Consider the following 19,304-nt stretch of genomic DNA (forward strand, 5'->3'; position numbering starts at 1 on the left):
ATATCAATGGATATTTTTTTTTTTGTTACAACCTGTATTTTTCCTTATTTCTTTCTTTCTGTTAATAATGTGTCATTTAATTGAGATTTTATTCTTTTTTTTTATATTTATAAAAGCACTGCTATTATCAATTTGTAACTCTCTCTCTCTTATTGATTATTTGTGTTTAAAATTTTTTTTTGGGTGTAGATGTTAGATTGAAAATGAAGAACATATCAAAATTTATTGGATATGAGTTATACTTTAAATGTATTCATCAGTTGATTTTTTATTGTTGATTATCCTGTTAAAGTAATTCATGATTAAATTATTTTTAGTAACTTATTTCCTTTGAGAACTAAACTACAAATTTCTTCTTTTTAAAATTTTATTTATTTATTTATTTGGATTCAGAGTTTGAGCAAATGGATGATATCTCATATTTAAAATATTAATTTTTTTTGAATAATTTAAATATTTATATTCTTTAAGTTTGTCAATTCAAGTTTAACGCATTTTCAAACATTTTTATTTTTTATTTTTTTATAATCATTCCAAACCTATTTGTGTTTAATGAATCAATATAGCGAAAAAACAAATAGCATGTAAAAAAATTTTAACCACTAATTGAATATAATGGGAATTAAAATTAATTTTATTTTAATTTATTATATTATATGAGATGATTAATGTAATATCTACTATTGATTAAGCAAAATTAGTGTTACTTTTATTTAATATATTAGTCAATTTGATTAATTATAATATGCCTTTGTTAATCTACTTTTGGTTGTCTGAAGTAATTCTTAGATAAATTAGCTATTATATATGTGATGATTTACTAATGTATGATAGTTTTTTAAAATTTTCAATAATGTGAACTATTAAATATTTTTAATGATGTGAAGTAAGATTTATATATACAAACCAAATAAAAATATTAAGAAATATAAACAAATAGCAAATTTTTTATTTTTTGGAAAATTTACCCATAAATCATATTTTCTGAAAAGTTGAACCATTTAGTCCTAAAAGTTTTTTTATGCACCATTTAGTCCCATTTTATTTTGGTAATGTTGTTTATTTAATTTTCATTATTTTGGAGGTTACAATAGTACCCCTTTTGTGGAATGTTTGTTTCTTAAAAATTTGCAACATCACAAAAACATCGCCAACAACATCAATTACATCACCAATGGCGGTGGTACTGGATCGGTGTGTCATCAACGACTGTGAGACTGGCAGATCCAGGGGGTTCGGGTTCGTGACGTTCAAGGATGAGCAGTCGATGAGGGACGCTATCGAGGGAATGTACGGTGAGGATCTTGACGGGCGCAACATCACCGTCAATGAGGCCCAGTCCCGCGGAAGCGGTAGCGGAGGCCGCGAGTTCCGCGGTGGTAGTGGTCATGGTAAGGGTGGATACGGTGGTGGTGGATGTCGCTGATGTTGATGATAGAACTAATGTTGATGATGTTGATCATGGCCCTAATGTTTAATGATGTCTAGCACTGATATTGATGATGGATCGGCCTTTTCCTAACAAACGTTGCAGATGTCGACGATGTTGATCATGGCGTTGATGTCGCTAATGTTGATGATGGCACTAACGTTGATGATGTCGATCATGGTGTTGATGATGTCAATCATGGCGCTGAGGTTGATGATGTTGATCATAGCACCGATGTTGATAATGTTGATGATATTGATGACGACTGCTGCCCTATTTCCGTAATTTGACATTATCAAATTACCAAGCTTGTCCATTAGTCTTATCATGCACGAACAGAATGTATATGCTTTTAATGGTTAATTCCCTTACAATGGGACTATTCAATTTATAAAAAAATATTTGAGATTAAGGTATAAGTTATTAATTTAGAATTTATTAATGTATCATTTTTATTTTATTATTATTATTTTTTTTAAAAATTATTGTCTTTTTAAAATCTCGTGCATCGCACGGCCTGACCACTAGTAAAATAAAGAAAAGAAAGTGAAGACAGGGAGGCAGTGGAGAAAGCCCTAGCCGATTGTGGAGAGGAGAAGAAAGAATTGAGCGAGCCGAAGGTTGCAAAGCTGAAGCTTTGACTGGTCGAGGAATCTCTTCATATTCAGGTCAGTCTTCGTCCCCCCTTTCTCTTTCTCTTCTTCCTTCGACCTTCTTTCTTAGTTTTATTTATTTATTTATTTTCCTCGACCGGAAATAATTTGTTTTAATTTTTTAATTTTTCTCTTTGGCATATGTTCCAATGAATTTGATGATAGATGTACTTGCATTTTTTTATTGCTGTACGTACATTTTGTTACTGATAGCTGCACTTTTTTTTTTTTTGGTGCTGATACCTTCATTTTTTCAAAAATCTTTTTTGGTACCTGCAATTCTTTGCTGATAGATGGAATTCACTTCTGAATCTTTAATGGAATGCAACTGTTATGTGATATGTGAATAAGCCACGGACTACGGTTTTATTTTATTCAGTGTTATATTGCAAATTTTTATTAATATTAAAAAATCTGACATACAATGTGGGTGTTTGGGAAGTGATTTTTTTTTGTAGGTTTTTTTAGTCATAGGATATTATTGAAGAATTTTTTTTTTGTGTTTGGGAAGATAGTTGGGTTTTTTTGTGGTTAGATGTGATATTTGTGAGAGAAAAAGTGAAATGATTACGGGGTTTGATGTGACATTTTGTTTGGATTGATTTTTGGAAAATGTCTCGTAGCTCAAATTTTGTAGCTCAAAAGTGGCTCAAATGGCCAAAACAACGTCGTTTTGGCCATTTTTATGTTGTTCTGTACTCAAAATGACGTCGTTTTGGCCATTTGAGCCACTTTTGAGCCACAAAATTTGAGTTACGTAGCATTGTCGTTGATTTTTTTTGGTTTTGTAAAACATTTGTCTTGTAGTGAAAAAAATAAAAAAAAAACCCCAAAAACCTAGTTGCCAAACACCGCCAATATCCGTGTCTAATGTATTTTTAAAATTTGTATTTGCGTGTTTGTATCATGACAAGATAACGAGATTGAAAGCATAAAAATGCTGCTTGGAAATGAATTGCTGAAGATTGCCATTAGTGAAAACAAACCGAGCGCAATTGAAAAGCAAAATATAGATGCTAGCAAAACTAATCCTAGAAACTACCACTAAAATGGCCAAGTTCCCAAAATATAGATGATTTTGTTGGAGATGATGTAACATATTTAACATTGGAACACGCAAATATGTTAATCATCTCCAATAAAAGAGAGAAATAAAGGTAGAGTGGAAAATAGAAAAATGATAAAGGGTAAAAAGGCCGTTTAACCATTTTTGTTAACCCCGTTAACAGATAAAATTCTAACAAGGGGGGTCTATAATTTTTAAATCTCAAAAATGAATCTGTATTAAAGACAAACCTCAAGAAGTGTAAGTGTAATTTACCAAAAAGAAAATTATGTGGTTATTATTTTGTTCCAATATTGGGCTTATTGTTCTCTCTCCCTCTCTTTTGTTTGTGTGTGCATGTGTGTCAGTGTCAGAATTCTGGAATGAGCATGTATTCTAGAAACTGCTAGTCGTTTATGTGGTTGGTACTCCTGCCTCGAGGCCTAATTGGTTTCGATGCTGTCAAGATTATTACTTTTTATGGTGGAGAGAACTTCCATTCCTGTTTATTTGAAATTTGATTGTAAAATGTTAATTCGAAAAGTACAATACGTAATACTTGATATTTAAGATAATACTTCTTAGAATTTGAACATTTTGTTTTCTTTAATTGAAGAAATGTAATATAGATGGTGGTGTTTGGGAACTTGGTTCCTAAATTTTTTTCTCATTTTTTTCACTAAAAGACAAAAGTTTTGCAAAACCAAAAAAAACAAATTCAAACAAAATATCACATCCAACCCCATAATCATTTCACTTTTTCTTTCACAAACATCACATCCAACCACAAAAAAACTCAACTATCTTCCCAAACACTAAAATTTTTTTATCTAATAATATCTTACAACTAAAAAAATCTACATAAAAACTCACTTCCCAAACACCCACATAATGGTGAATCTATGTTATAAAGCACATCAGTTTTGAGTCTCACTTTTACGATGGTCTGATCTGTTTGATAAACTTTGAGAGCCCAGCTACCTCTCTTTTTCCCTTCTCTCTGTTCTGCTATACACTATAGCTATCCCACCTACCCTTTTGCAACCACTCATGACCTTAGCCCTCAAAATTGCAGATGATGAATATGGGTTTGTTGGGTGCTGGCCTTGCTGGGCCAGCGGGTCTAGATCTACGGCATTGGGACATCAACAATCTTTTGCCTTGATGGTGATTTCTCTCTCTCTCTCTCTCTCTCTATATATATATAGAACATATGTATATACATATTTGTATGCATAATTGTATATACACATGTTCATATTAATTCTCTGTTTTTTCATAATTGGAATTGAATTTGGATGTAGTATAATAGAATGCAGACTACTTGGTTGAGATTGATTGAGTGGTTGTTATTGATTTAAATTATGTTAATAAGGTAGACAAAAATGGTAAAGTCATATAAGTTATTGATTGTGAATAGAAAGAATTGGATGATCTGTTGCATTTTCTTTCCTAAGGTTTAATAGAGATTGAATAGGAGAAAGAAAAAGAAATTCTGGAAGTTTAATGGGGAAAAAGCCAAAGATATTTGTAGTGGGTTTCTCTCAATTGTTCTATGTTTGGTCCTCTATCATTCTCTTTTAGGAACATGTTTGTGCAAGTTTTTCGTGGTGTAAATATAATGTGTATCTATTTTCTGTTTTTCCGCGCTGTGCAGGACCTTAACATTATCCGCAATCATGGGGCGAGCCCACAAATAAAATCTGTGTTCTTATCATTTTAATATATATATATATATTTTTTGAAAGGAAAAAGAAAAGGCAAAGGTGATGTCCAAGGGAATAATCTATGGGCTTCTTGTTATCAACTTATGGCTCTATATAGGAATAATTTGTTGTCTAATTATAAGGATTGAAATTACTAAATGATTTTTCCCAAAATGTTATTATCACCCATATATCCTAAAGGGGAAGGTAACCTTAAGAATATGTATCTTTCTTTCTTTTCTGTTTTTTTATCTAGTTCTTTTAAGATGCATAATTCTCCTTTGTCCATTTGGCTTAGTAACTGAATAGTTATTATCCACGTTAACTGATTGGTTTAAGAGATTTAGATTATGTTTGATTTAATAAAAACAATATTTAGTGCTTCTTTTCTATGGTGGGTAAGTTTTGTGTTTGGGTTATGCAACTCTTCAGTTTCTCTCTGTAAAACGTATTGCTAAACTAACTTTTATCTTACAGGTGTAAGGTGCACAATCATGGAATACGAAAAGAATTTTGCTTTCATGTTTTTATTCTTAAGATACGAAAATCCCCTTTTAATTAATTTCCCACTGTAGCCTGGTTTATTAGTTTACTTATTCACATTGGTCTAAACATTTCATCCTTCTTGAAAAAAAAAATTATTAAATTAATTAGTGACACGTCTGTTGCAGATTCCCAGTGGGTACTATGGTCCCTGAAGGCTGAAGTTACCCACAAGCTCATGCACATTAGAGGTATACACCGGCTCCTGTACAATATTTTTCTTCTCATGAATGAATAATGGTAGTGATACCTTTTAAGTATTTGCTTTATGTTTGAATTTCCTTGGTGCCATGAATTCTTGGAATTTCCTAAAGAATGGACATGAGAGTAGCTACATTGTTGCAGCTGCCTTGGTCCATGATGGTGTCAATGGTTGGATGGGATGGGACCTTGTTTTACTCCTTAGTTCTCTTGAAATCAAGACATGGATAACTTATGATCTTAGTGATAGGACTACATCTAATTAAGTTTGATAGCTCAAGCCTGAGTTGCTACTGAAAGCCTATGACTTTTATGTCTTTTTTCTGTGACAGTGGGTTTTAGGGCATTATATGATGTTCATTTCATTACAACATGGAGGGATTCCATCCATTAAATTGGACAACAAAATTTGCATCATTAAAATATATAAGATTGAATTTTATTAAGGGAGGTGTAATGCCATGCACTAAATAACTGGAGGCGCACACATTTATTTTCATGGAAAAAATTAGCATTAGACTAGTGACCTACTACCTCCATTCTTTTGTTCTCTTTCACTCAAACCCACTATAGTTTAAAAACAAGCTTATTTTCATTAAATCGGCAAATACCACAGTTGAACCAGTCACCATCAGAGTCGATTCATGAAAACTGCCAAGGGCAAGCCTGCATACCATGAAAAATCCCTCATTTGAGATGTGTTGGCGTATATTTGTAATTCAGTTCTACCAATCTCAACAATCAAACTAACAATCTCTCAATTATAACAATTAGATCTAATCCAATTCTCGGAAAACTAAATTATATTTAAATACAATTCAAGACAAGTGATTTTAACGTGGATAAATCACCATTGGAGCACCTCCAATTGTGATGAAAAATCACAGGCCAAAGCCACAAACAATTCACTAAGAAGGTCAAAGAATTACATTATGAGAACACTCAATTACCTAGTGAATCCATACTCAAATTGACTCAAACTCATCGTGCATCTTCAAACACCGTCTTCTTCAATGAATTGTATCCCAACTGTTGGATCCACAATGAAGAGCTAGACTCCGAACTCCATCGAAGCCTCCATGCTCAAATTCTCATAATGCTTCTCTAGGAAAGTGAATTTAAAGAATGAATCCTTGACGATCTTCAATCCATGGAGTTGTAATCACTAGATCAATCTCAATTCATCAAGGTAGGTGGTTGGATCTTCATAGATCTCTCATTGTCTGTTTTTTGCACAGCATGAAGAGAAATGGGTGAATCTAGATCTAGATTTGATCTGAATCACATGCATATAATAGAATTGGCCGTCTTAGACTGCTTGAGCGAACTTACCACCGCTTGAGTAATTATTTCTTGATGCTCTGAGATACTGCAAATCTGCTAGGACGACTTGAGCGGTTTATGATCCTATGCAATTTCTTCATCTTTGGGTCTAAGATATTGGAAGGGTGAAATAACTGCTTGAGCAGTGCACGACTCATAGCCATGTCACAAATAATGAGTTTTAGGCACAAGAAGTTGGATTAGCATCCAAATACACTCTCTACCTCACAGATATAAAAGAACAAATGCAAATACAATGTAATGGTGCTTGTCAAATGGAATTGCCAATCTAAACTAAGGCTTGACAATCTCTCCCATTAGCAATTCCATGACCGTGACAAAGCACTCCTAATACAACTTGAAAGATCCTCAAGGCACAAGTAGAAATCTACAATCAACGTTAGTACCACGTGTAGCAATATCCAATGATGAATAGCAAGATTCAATATCCAATGATGGTACCCATCTAAAAAAAAAAAACCCCAATGATGGTAAGCAAAGCATCAACAATATAGCTGATAAGCTTCCAACTCAAGCATCACAACCATCAAAATATATTCGCATGATAAAATGAACAAACTAATGCATAACAAGAGCATAATAAAAAAATCATAAACCTAATACTCTCTTTTTTCTTCCAGCGTGGACAAATGATATACGACATGAGCAGCACAAAGTATCCAAATGTCGGAATAGGAGCAGCAAAGTACATCAAGTAGCATCAACGTCTTTGAGAAAATAGTGACAACAATGTAGCTAGTTGCAAGATCAAGAAGAGACAAGAATTGTAAAAAGATCATTGTGGAGGTGGCTGGTGCTCGATTAACGAGACAATATAGCCAAACTGAGTCGACATTTGATCGACATGACATGACCCGCTGTTTGATCAACACGAGGATCAATATGATTAAATTATGTATTGCCATGCGCAATGCGTGCATCTATCTAATCCAATTGGCCTCGGACTTCTTGTCAAAACTCAAGCTGGGTAATTTGGAACTGAGCAAAGCTCCTCCTAAAGCCACAAGCTGGAGCCTACCGTGGTGCTCGCTCTCCTTCACCGGTTGCCTAGGCATCAAAACAGCCTTTTCATCGTCATCATCTGTAGGAACACCCCTTGACCTGCCTCTCTAGGTCTCACATGAGCTTGATTTTGAGAGATGTTGCATTTGGTAATGGGCTTAGAGATAGGGACGAAGAATATCATCAATGGTATTGGTAGAGATAGACTGAAGAAAACAATGAATTGAGAACCCGTAATGGAGGCCAATGGTCTTCTTATTATGTGTATGCTAACCATGTTACGGTAGATAGTATAAGGAGATTCACATCAATGGACTGACTCGAAGCAAGGGTAACTAACATGAATCCCTTTTACTGATTGACATTGAAGCTATAGGAATAGGGATTGGCATTGGCATTGACAATGAGAGGCGATAAATAAGGGTCAGTTCAAATTGTTTGCTTAACCCATCAAACCAAACTTGTGGATGACCAACAAGTTCAGCGGCAATTTGGTGAAAATCAATGGGATTGGTGTAGGGACATGTTAGAATTTATCTCCACCTACCACCTCTACTATCACACACTCCACACCTACCACCTCCACTATCACACACTCCACCTACCACCTCCACTTCACTCCTACACCTACTACCACATTTTCTTCTATATATAGGAATTGTAAATATATCAACAATTAACCAATCAATATCAATCAATAATACATAAATTTTTACATGGTATCAGAGCGAGGTTAAGAACTTAGTGATTCCGCTTCACCGGCGGGCGGCAGCCTCGCCTTGGCCGTCCGCCGGACAAACCCAAATTTTCTAATTCTCTCTCTCTATACTCTAGCTTTCTCTCTCTAAAACTCCCTGTTTTTGTAGTGTTTCTAGAGAGAGAAAATCAACTCCAATGGCTTACCCGAGCGTAGTGGTGTTTTTGATGTTCGCTTTGGTGGCTGGATCTGCCATCGCTTAGGCTCCGGCAGCTTCACCGACGAAATCTCCGATGGCGTCGCCGCCGAAGGCCGCCGCGACTCCTTCGGTGGCTCCGACACCGTCCGTGAAGCCACCGACCTCATCTCCTAAGTCCTCACCCGGGTTAACTCAGTCTTTAGCGAGCGCGTCTGTTCTTCCCATGGTGTTGAAATCGGCCATTGAGCTTGACTTTTTGGAGATCATGGGTAAGGCTGGTCCAGGTGCCTATGTGTCGCCGTCGGAGGTGGCGGCTCAGCTGCCGACGAAGAACCCAGATGCGGCGGTGATGCTGGACAGAATTCTGAGGCTCCTAACTAGCTCCTCTGTTCTCAAGCCGACATCTCCGGCGCTGTCTCCGCTACTGAGTCCTCCGACGCCGCCTACTGGAGCTCCGGCGCCGTCTCTCCCGTCTCTCATGAGCTGCCCTGGTCTTGATGATGAGGTCCTTGCAACCCTAAAGCATAGTTGCAAGTCGCTAGCGGTTATTAATATATCGAACTGTCCGAATGTCAGTCACGTGGGTTTGTCTTCTCTGCCATACACACGCTGACCCAACACTCCACTTTCTTTTTTTATATCTTTATTTTACTCTATCTTTTGAAAAGACACCGCCCCACCACCTGATTTGCACACCTCTCATATTACTTTTCTATTAGTGGCGGTATTGGTAATTTGGCCCACTTTTTTGATCCACACCAGCATATAGTTTCAAAGAGATACCTATATTATATAATTTTTTCTATTTTAAAATATTTTTCCACCGTCCAAACCTTTTTTTTTATTTATTTTATATATATAAAAAATTGGATGGAACTCACGTGGGTGCTAATTTTTCTTTTTCTTCTTTCCACAGCCCAACTTTTCCTTGAACCTCAATTTTTTATTATTAAAAATAAAAAAAAAAAAAAAAAATAATAAAAAAAAAAATTCATTCCATCTAATTTTTTCTGCTCAGTCTTGTACCTTCAAGCCATTCGGATTTGCCCAATACACTCATTTTATTTCTATCGGGATTTCGCCCTGATCACAATTTTACACCAAAAAAAAAAAAAAAAAAAAAACAACAACAACGAGGAAGAAGATGAACTGCACACCAACTTATTTTATTCATGTCGGGGCTCACCCCGATCACCATTTTACACCAAAAAAAAAAAAAAAAAAAAAAACCACAAACAAGACAACCACACCCACAGTGGGATTTTTCTTCTTTACTCAGCCGCAGGTCTCTTCTTCTTGTCTCCGTCCTGAGCAGCCCTTGCCGGTGTTGCCTCCGTGTTTCCCACTCCACTGGGCACGATCACTACTCCCTGCTCCTCCACTGCAGCATATGGCGTCCCTCCAAATCGGAACATCACGGTGGCCTTCCGCTTCAGCTCCTTGTTTTCTGCCCTTAGCACGCTTATCTCTGCTCGCGCATCCTTATACATGCGTTGGAGCAGAGCCAGCTGGGAGTTTAAATGCTGCACCTCATTTGTCCTACTCTGCAGCCGGTTCGACAAGTTTGTGACCGCCGTCATGCTTTCCACACATGCCTTCAAAGTATACTGATTGGCCTCCACATCCGACTGCACTGCCATTCTTTGCTCCACAGACCGCATCGGAAAGTTCAACGGAGTAAACTCTGGGGCGCTTGGTTGAGGTTCCAGTGCCACCGCACCAGTTGTCTCTCTTGTTGACTCGTTGAGGTCGGGAAAGAGAGTGAGCAGACTCCGGGAAGATGACGCCATTTTCTGGGCCACAGAGTATTACAGAGTATCTCTCTCAGAAATCTCTCTCAGACAACAGAGTGTTACAGAATATCTCTCTCAGAAATCTCTCTCAGAATATCTCTCGCAAGTTTTTTTCTCAGCCTTTTGCCTCGGCCTCAGCCTCCGTTAAATAGCCGAGGCAGCCATGCGCATCGCGCGCCTCTTGCCACTAGCCGACAAAACGGGCACGCAAGCCAAGGCGCCCACGTGCCTCGCCATCATGTCCGGCACGCCTTTTTGATGAATTGGGCACGCCTTTTTATGGCACGCCTTTTTGACAAAATTGGGCACACCTTTTGAGGGTGCACCATTTTCATGGGTCCGACAAGACTCTGTAAACTGTCCCGACATTGATTCCGGTTAGCTCCTTTATGGGTCCGACAAGACTCTGTAAACTGTCTCGACATTTGATTCCGGTTAGCTTTTTCAAGGGTCCGACAAGACTCTGTAAACTGTCCCGACATTGATTCCGGTTAGCTCCTTCATGGGTCCGACAAGACTCTGTAAACTGTCCCGACATAGATTCCGGTTAGTTTTTACAAGGGTCCGACAAGACTCTGTAAACTGTCCCGACATTGATTCCGGTTAGTTTCTACAAGGGTCCAGCAAGACTCCGTAAACTGTCACAACCACTGTCACCACATTGTCTGCTACAACGGTCCGACATGACCCCATAAACTGTCTTCTACAACGGTCCGACATGACCCCATAAACTGTCTTCTACAATGGTCTGACACGACCATACAGTGTCTCCTATCCTCTTTTATTTTTATGTATTTTATTATTTTGTTCCTCTCTCCAAACTCAAGTTGGTTAGTTTCTATCCTCCTTGAGTTTGCGGGGGGCTGTTAGAATTTATCTCCACCTACCACCTCCACTATCACACACTCCACACCTACCACCTCCACTATCACACACTCCACCTACCACCTCCACTTCACTCCTACACCTACTACCACATTTTCTTCTATATATAGGAATTGTAAATATATCAACAATTAACCAATCAATATCAATCAATAATACATAAATTTTTACAGGACACATGTCATAAGGGTAGTCAACAAAGAGAGGTTGTTTGATGCCTAGTTGAGAGGCAATCAACTTGGGTGAAATGGTAAGTTCTTGACCTTGCATAAAGGTCTTGAAAGCAGTCTGGACATCATCAATGTTGTAAATGTTACAATAAAATTCACGAACCTAGTTAAGATTGACTTGACCTAAAATGTTCAAGAGGTGTTCTCCCCCTACCAGAGTAAACCAAGGATGGGTGGGGCTATCAATTAAGGCATCAGGCTAGAAATTATGTTCTAGAAGAACGACCCTATCCTTGCAGAGGGAGTTATATAGGTCTTGTATAGCATTCTGAAACTTGACCTGGTTATAGGTACACTTTCAGGCAGATTTTTTAAGTTCTTGTGGGAGGATAAGGGTTCCATGAAGAAAATTAGGCTAGAGAGCCCCCAATGAGGCACAATCAACCACACACACACACACACAAATAGATCAATTAGAGAGGTCAAAATAATAACAAAAAAGAAAAACAACTAAAAAGAGAACCCTCCAAACAACTAGCAAATTGAAACAGTCCTAAACCGGGGTTTGGTTATTTGCCAGTCTGCTATTCATAGTTTGATTTATAATTTACTCTCAAACTTCCTGAACCGTACCGTGCACACCCCTATATAGGAGCATGCAATCACAATCCCGCATTTGCAATTGCAGGTTTAGATATGCAGTTCATTGAAGCACTTGGGGCCTTATGTTTTCATCAGGTGGTCCCCACCTCTTGCAAATTGCCGTCCTCGTTTTAATTGATTTTGTCCACTTCCCATGCATTCAATGGACCTCTAATTGCATTTTTTTAGGAGAAAAACTTGTTCTAGACAATTTTTTACCAAAAATTGACAACTCAGGGTTGGTCAAATGCATGAATTACCGTTTCACCAGGCATTTTTTAACACATTTTGAAAACATTGTTTTGGTTAAGGTTGAAAAACACTTTGAAAACTTAGGTTTAATTTGGGAGTTAATCCAGAGAGTTTATTGGAAGTTCATGAGCACTGCTACACTAGAAATGTGACACTTTCAGCATCGAAAAACACCCGGGGGTGCCAAAGTCTTAAGGCCAGTCAAATGGGGTGTTCACACTAGGCACCAATTGTATCTATATTGATGTAAATGCGAATGCTCCCCCTCAAAACCTCAAATTTTTTTGGTTATGTTTCTTGCGCTATCATAGGCGACTTTTACACTCATGAGTATCAGAGCCTTGTCCAGTGAAGTATGGATTGCACTAAAGACGATCCTGGAGGTTATCACTCATAGTTAGCCCTTTTTTCAAGCCATAAAGATGGTACTGGAAGTTCATGAGCACTGCTGCACTGGAAATGTGACACTTTCAACATCGGAAAACATTGGAGGGTGTCGAAGTCTTAGGTCCACTAGTCAAAATGGCTTGTCTACACTAGGTATCAATAGTATCTTTGTTGACGTAAAGTCAAGTGCTCCCCTTCAAAACAACCTCAAAAATTTTATTATGTTTCTTGCGTTGTCATACACTTAGGAGTTTGGGAGCCTTGTCCAATGAAGTATGGATAGCACTAAAGACGGTATGGAGGCTATCACTCATAATTAGCCCTTTTCTCAAGCCATAAAGATTAACGGATGAGGAAGCAATGAAAGTGCATAAAGATGGGGTTAAAACATCAACATCAACAGTTGGTGTGCTAGACAATGGTCAATCCACGTGTTAGAAATACTTGAGAGAAGTCCATAGAGTCAAACTAAGTTCCACTAACTCTCCTACAACAAATTGGTTCTAGGGAGGGCTTTATTTATATCTTTTATGGCATTCAACATCATGCCCACGAGCCTATTCTCAGAGCAGTTGCAAGGAGCGACATTGTGCACCAACCAAAATTCCTCCCTCACGATGATGCTCGCATGACTCGAACCATGACAACTTGGCTCTGATACCAATTGAAAAATCCCTAATTTGAGATGTGTTGATTTATACTTATAATTCAATTCTTCCAATCTCAACAATCAAACTAACAACCTCAGCTACCACAATTAGATCTAATCCAATTCTAGAAGAACTAAATTAGATCTGAACACAATCCAAGACGAGCAATTTTAATGGAGAAAAATCACAATTACAACACCTCATGGGTTGAAGCCACAAACAATCCACCAAGAAGAACAAAAAATTACGCTATGAGAACACTCAATTACCTAGCAAATGCATGGTCGAATTGACTCAAACTCATTGTGCATCTTCAAACCCCGTCTTCTTCAATTAATTGTATACCAACTGCTGAATCCACGACAAAGAGCTAGGTCTGAACTTCATCAAAACCTCTATGCTCAAATATCGGGAATCCACTGAAGAATGCTTCTCTAGTAAAGTGAATTTAAAGAATGAATCCTTGATGATTTTCAATCCATGAAGCATTGATGATCACTAGATCAATCTCAATTCATGAAGGTAAGTGGTTGGGTCTCACTAGAACTCTTAGCCTTTGTTTTTTGCACTCCAGGAAGAGAAATCGAAGAGTCTAGATCCAAATCTGAACTGAACCACACGCATATAACAGAATTGGCTGCCTCAGATCACTCGAGCAGTTATAACACTCTGCAGGATTATTTCTTGATGCTATGAGATATACTGCAAGTCTGCTAGGACCGCTCGAGCGGTTTATGACCCCCTTCAGTTTCTTCATTTTCAGGTCTGAGATACTGCAAGGGTGAATGAGTGTTTGATAATCGATTGAGCGGTGCACAACTCTTAGCCAGGTCACAAATAATGTGTTTGAGGCATAACAAGTTGAATTTGCATCTAAATACACTTTCTACCTCACAGATACGAAGGAACAGATGCAAATACAATGTAATGATGTTTGCCAAACGGGATTGCCAATCTAAACTGAGTCCTAACAAACCGGAGTACAACCTTTGTAAAAGGCATAGTTGGGTGGGACTTGGGAGGCTTGATCACAGTGCTTGCTGTGTAAAAGTCTTGCAATTTACCATTAAACTACCCTAGTACTATATTAATATTTAGTAAATAGATATTGTTTATAACATTCAGTAAAAAAACAAATATGATAAACTCTTTTTTTTCCCCACAAACAATCAATATAAATGTGTAAACACATATTTATATAATTATATATCTTAAAATATAAAAATAATTTAAATGAGTATATTTTTTATTACTTATATTAATATTTATGATATCACGGTTTGATTCTGGTTGACGATGCGGTTGAACTAGTGACCCTTGACCCGGTCTCTTTTTTGGCCAATGGTTTGGGTTTCATAATCTTGTTTCTTTGCACTTGCTTATGAAAAACAATTGTTTTTAATTAATGAATACACAAGCCTAGTAAAATTAAGTTGCTGTTTTTAACGTGGTCTTTTATGTTATGACAAAATAATTGCCATCAAGGTCTCAGCCTTACCCGTCTACTTTTGTAATTTTGTTAGGCACAATTGTGTGTTGACGCTTTTTGTTCCAGTTTCTTCCTTTGCGTTCACATACGCACTTGTCTAGGCTTTATATTTTGATCTATAATTGATTTATTTTCCATGGAGTAGCATCATTGCGTTGCGTCACTTATTATTATTATTTTGTCAAGTTCACTACATTGCTTCACTTATGATACGCTAATGTTAACCTCTCACGTTTAGTGTTAGTTATCATATTGTCCAAGTTAAGTTGCAAAGGATTTTCATGAAATGCCACGAAATAAAGCTCAAAACAAACAAATTTTCAGGTGACAGATGCATGCCATCATTTGTACACCAAAATGTTAGATCATCTCAATGGACTAGCCAAAAAAAAAGAAATCAAACTGTTACACGAATTGACGGTCGTGTAACAGTTTGGTGGGAAAAGAAATCAAATAATCTGACTGAACCGATATAACACATAAATATACTTTTATCCACGTGTTTAATGTTTATTGGTGCTATAGATTACATCTTATAAAAAATGATGCTAATGCTCATCTCTTAGCCTAGGGTTCACCATCTGTCTCTGTGTCTCCCATTACATGAAGAGTTGTAACTTTGTCTCCATCAAAATAATTAGTCTCTCCACTCTTTCATCTACGCATCTCTCCCTCTCTTTCATTACAAGTCTCTCCCTCTTCCATTACACTGATTACAGAGCCTCACACCCCATCTTTGTTCTCCCTTGCCAGAAAATCCCTTTCCCTCTTCACTCTCCCTACACCAGAAACCTTGATGGTGGCAGTGAAAATCATATGTTTCTCATTTAGTCCCAAATCTTTATATATGTTTGAATGCATATTTGATTCAATCTCTCAAATATCTCTTCCATTCATTTTGAGTTGTATACATATTTAAATGTGGGATTTGTTGTTTGAATCACAATATGAGTGGTAGGGTAGTCTTTGTGTTATGTATCTACCACCTACCAAATTGTCTGGCAAACTGAATGATTTGACTCGGTTGATTTTGAATAGCAAGTTAAGCGGCAATGGATGACCATTTTCCAACCTTGATGCCTTCGGTTGGGTTGATGGGTTAAGGGTGAACCTGACTCGTGAAAATTGCTACTTTTAACAAACCTATGGGTGATGCTTTTATAATCATTAATGCTTTAGTATTCTTCTTCATCTTCTTCTTCTTCTTTGTTTTTTGAATTATCGATTGGAAAATGTTTACATTTTTATAAATATCAAGACAATTACGTTAAACTGGACAATCAACTATTTAAGAACGTCTAACAATAGAAACCCGCAACTCCAACACCAACACCAACACCAACACCAACGCCAACACCAACAACAAATAGCCTCATAATTAGGGATGTAAGAAATATCGAAAAAAATGACCAAACCGATTGAACCGGATCAAACTGGCTATATTTGGCCTGTTTTTTAATAAGAATCGGTCTGTGCTGTTTTTAAATTTGAATTTTTTCGATTTTCGGTGCGGTATCGGTTTAAGCACCTTGTGTATCGATCTAAACCAAAATTTGACCGCTTCAACATATATTGTATTTATAATATATATGTAATCTAATACTATAATGATATTAATAAGTATAATAAAATATTAATCTTAATTAATTAATCTTATCATCTTTATAACCTAAGTTTGTAAACTCTTATTATATATAATCTTAACTCCAACTCATTATTCTTGAAACCTTAGTATTTTTAAACTTTTTTTTTGTTTTTATTTTTGTTAATTTAGGAATTGAAAAGTATGTATTAAATGGATGGATTGGATATATTTGAAATGGTAGACAAATAACTAATTTAATGTTTTTATATAGATTAATGATTATGTTTAAAAGTGGCTCAAGTTTGAAAAATCCTGAACCGATTAAACCGTATTAAACTAAACTGTTTCAAGCGGTTCAGTGCGGTTTGGTGAGAGAAACTGTCTGTATTAGTATTCAAAATAAATTATCGGTTCGGTGTAATTTTTTACCTAAATACCGATCGTATTGAACCGATTACATCCTTACTCATAATGGGGAAGAAACAAACAATTAAAGAATTAGTATTTGTCTTTGGCAATGATGACCCCCTAATGTCTCAGTTGATACTGTACAGGAATGGCCAACTTGATTAGTCCAATTTGTTGATTTAGTATTCATTTATACAAATAGTTAAAAATCTGTCACATAATGGCCGACCAAATGAATTTTCATTACAGATTTACCATTATTTGATAGAGTGCCTCGGGATATAATATGGTGGGTGTTAGAGAAGAAAGGGTGACAAAAGGTTGCATTGATGTGATTAGGGACATGTATGAAAGGGTGGTGACCATTATTAGATCGCCTGTTGGAGTGACAAATGAATTTCCTATCGTTGTAGGGTTACACCAAGGATCTACCTTAAGTCTTTATCTTTTTGTGTTAATTATGGATGAATTGACGAGAAATATTCAGGATGACGTGTCATGGTGTACGTTTTTTGCAGATGATATCGTGTTAGTGGATGAGACTAGAGAAGGAGTTGACACAGTTTGGGGATTTGGATAAAGCACTTGAATCTAAAGGATTTCGGATAAGCATAACTAAGATAGAGTGCATGGAGTGTAAATTTAGTAACAGTAACAATGAAAGTAGAGAAGTGAAGATTGAGAATCAAAACTGCCTAAGAGTGAACATTTTCGTTATTTAGGGTCGATTATCACAACGGCGGGGGAGATTGATGCGGATGTGGCCCATAGGATTAAGGCGGGATGACTTAAGTGGAGAAGTGCGTCTAGGGTACTGTGCGATAAACGAATACGCACAAGGCTAAAAGGTAAGTTCTATAGAACAGTTATTAGACCAGAAATGTTGTATGAGACGGAGTGTTGGGCAACCAAAAAATAACATGTCGATAAGACGAGTGTTGCTAAGATGAATATGTTAAGGTGGATGTGTGGCAAAACTAGACAAGACAAAATTAAGAATGAGTGTATTTGGGAATGGGTAGGAGTATCATTGATAGAAGAGAAGTTGAGAGAGAATCGATTGAGATGGTTTGATCATATTCAACAGAGACCAATAGAGGCAGTAGTGAAGAGATGCGATGCAATGACGGTAGATGTAATTGTTAGAGGATCGGGTAGGCCTAGATTAATGTTGGCTAGCGTTGTAAATAGAGATATGGATCTACTTAATTTGACTAATGAAATGGCCTTTGATAGAGCCGCGTGGAGAAGAAATATTCATGTAGCCGACCCCATTTGATGGGACTTAAGGCTTGGTTTGGTTTGATTTAGTTTGATGATATAATGTGATATATATTATTTTCAAAAATAGATGCACTTATTGAGCTCATTTGTGTTTCTGATGATAGTATTAATATTGGAAGAGAAAGGAAATTATCAGGGTACTAATAATAACATTTTGTTTACTTAGAACAGAAATGAGAGGCCTCACTTGATGAAAAACCGGAGCTAGTTAAGACCCACCGTTGCAGCATTGATCATGGTACCCGAAAGGATTGGCAGTGTCATTGGGGGTTTTCAAGGGCAAGACATTTAATCAAGTTGAAATCAAGCCTGAAATGATTAGCCATTCTCCAGCTGAGTTCTCCATCTCATACAAGCCAGTGTAAAGCACAGTAGGCCTCGTATTGGTGCCACCCTCTCCTCCAGGTTCATTCCTCTCATTATCCTAGACTGAATTTGTGTTTTTAGTGCTTTTGTCTTTGTTTATTTAACCATGTAAACACTACTCAAAAGAAGCTTAAACCACACAGTTCAATTATGAACTTTTTGCCTTCGCTTAATCTGATCAGAAATTGTTCCTCCAAGTGTGTTGAGGTGGTTGATTTACTTAGAAAGTGGCTATTAGAGAGCATGCCCATCTTGCCTTTAAGATTTAGGCACATTTGGAAAGACAAAATATTGAGAGGAGTTTTTCAAAATACACATTTAATTTCTCTCTACACCCACAATGTGCATTATAAAGGGAAATTTGATTGGCATACTTAGAAGCTCCTATAGAGAGGTAGTGTTCTAATTCCCAGAGGCAGATTTTTATTTTTTATGTCAGTAAATAATTTGTCCAAACTGTAGATTGAATTCGACTTAAGGATTTATGGAATTATTTGTTCTCATGTTATAGAATGTTTTATTTGTAAGTATATCTTAATTTATAATCTTCTTTCAATCTAAATAGTAGAGTTGG

General features: G+C 36.7%; 1 long non-coding RNA gene across 1 annotated transcript; it reads left to right on the plus strand.

Annotated features, from left to right (window-relative positions):
- The first annotated feature begins 1,949 nt into the window (after positions 1–1,949).
- LOC114282752 (uncharacterized) lies at positions 1,950–18,927 on the plus strand. Its single transcript, XR_003636358.2, has 4 exons — positions 1,950–2,097; positions 4,203–4,294; positions 5,505–5,567; positions 18,531–18,927. It is a non-coding gene; the product is annotated as an uncharacterized LOC114282752 (long non-coding RNA).
- The last annotated feature ends 377 nt before the right edge of the window (positions 18,928–19,304 follow it).

The sequence above is a fragment of the Camellia sinensis genome, chromosome 12 (genome assembly GCF_055761805.1).
Source record: "Camellia sinensis isolate YWXY chromosome 12, ASM5576180v1, whole genome shotgun sequence".
NCBI lineage: Eukaryota > Viridiplantae > Streptophyta > Magnoliopsida > Ericales > Theaceae > Camellia > Camellia sinensis.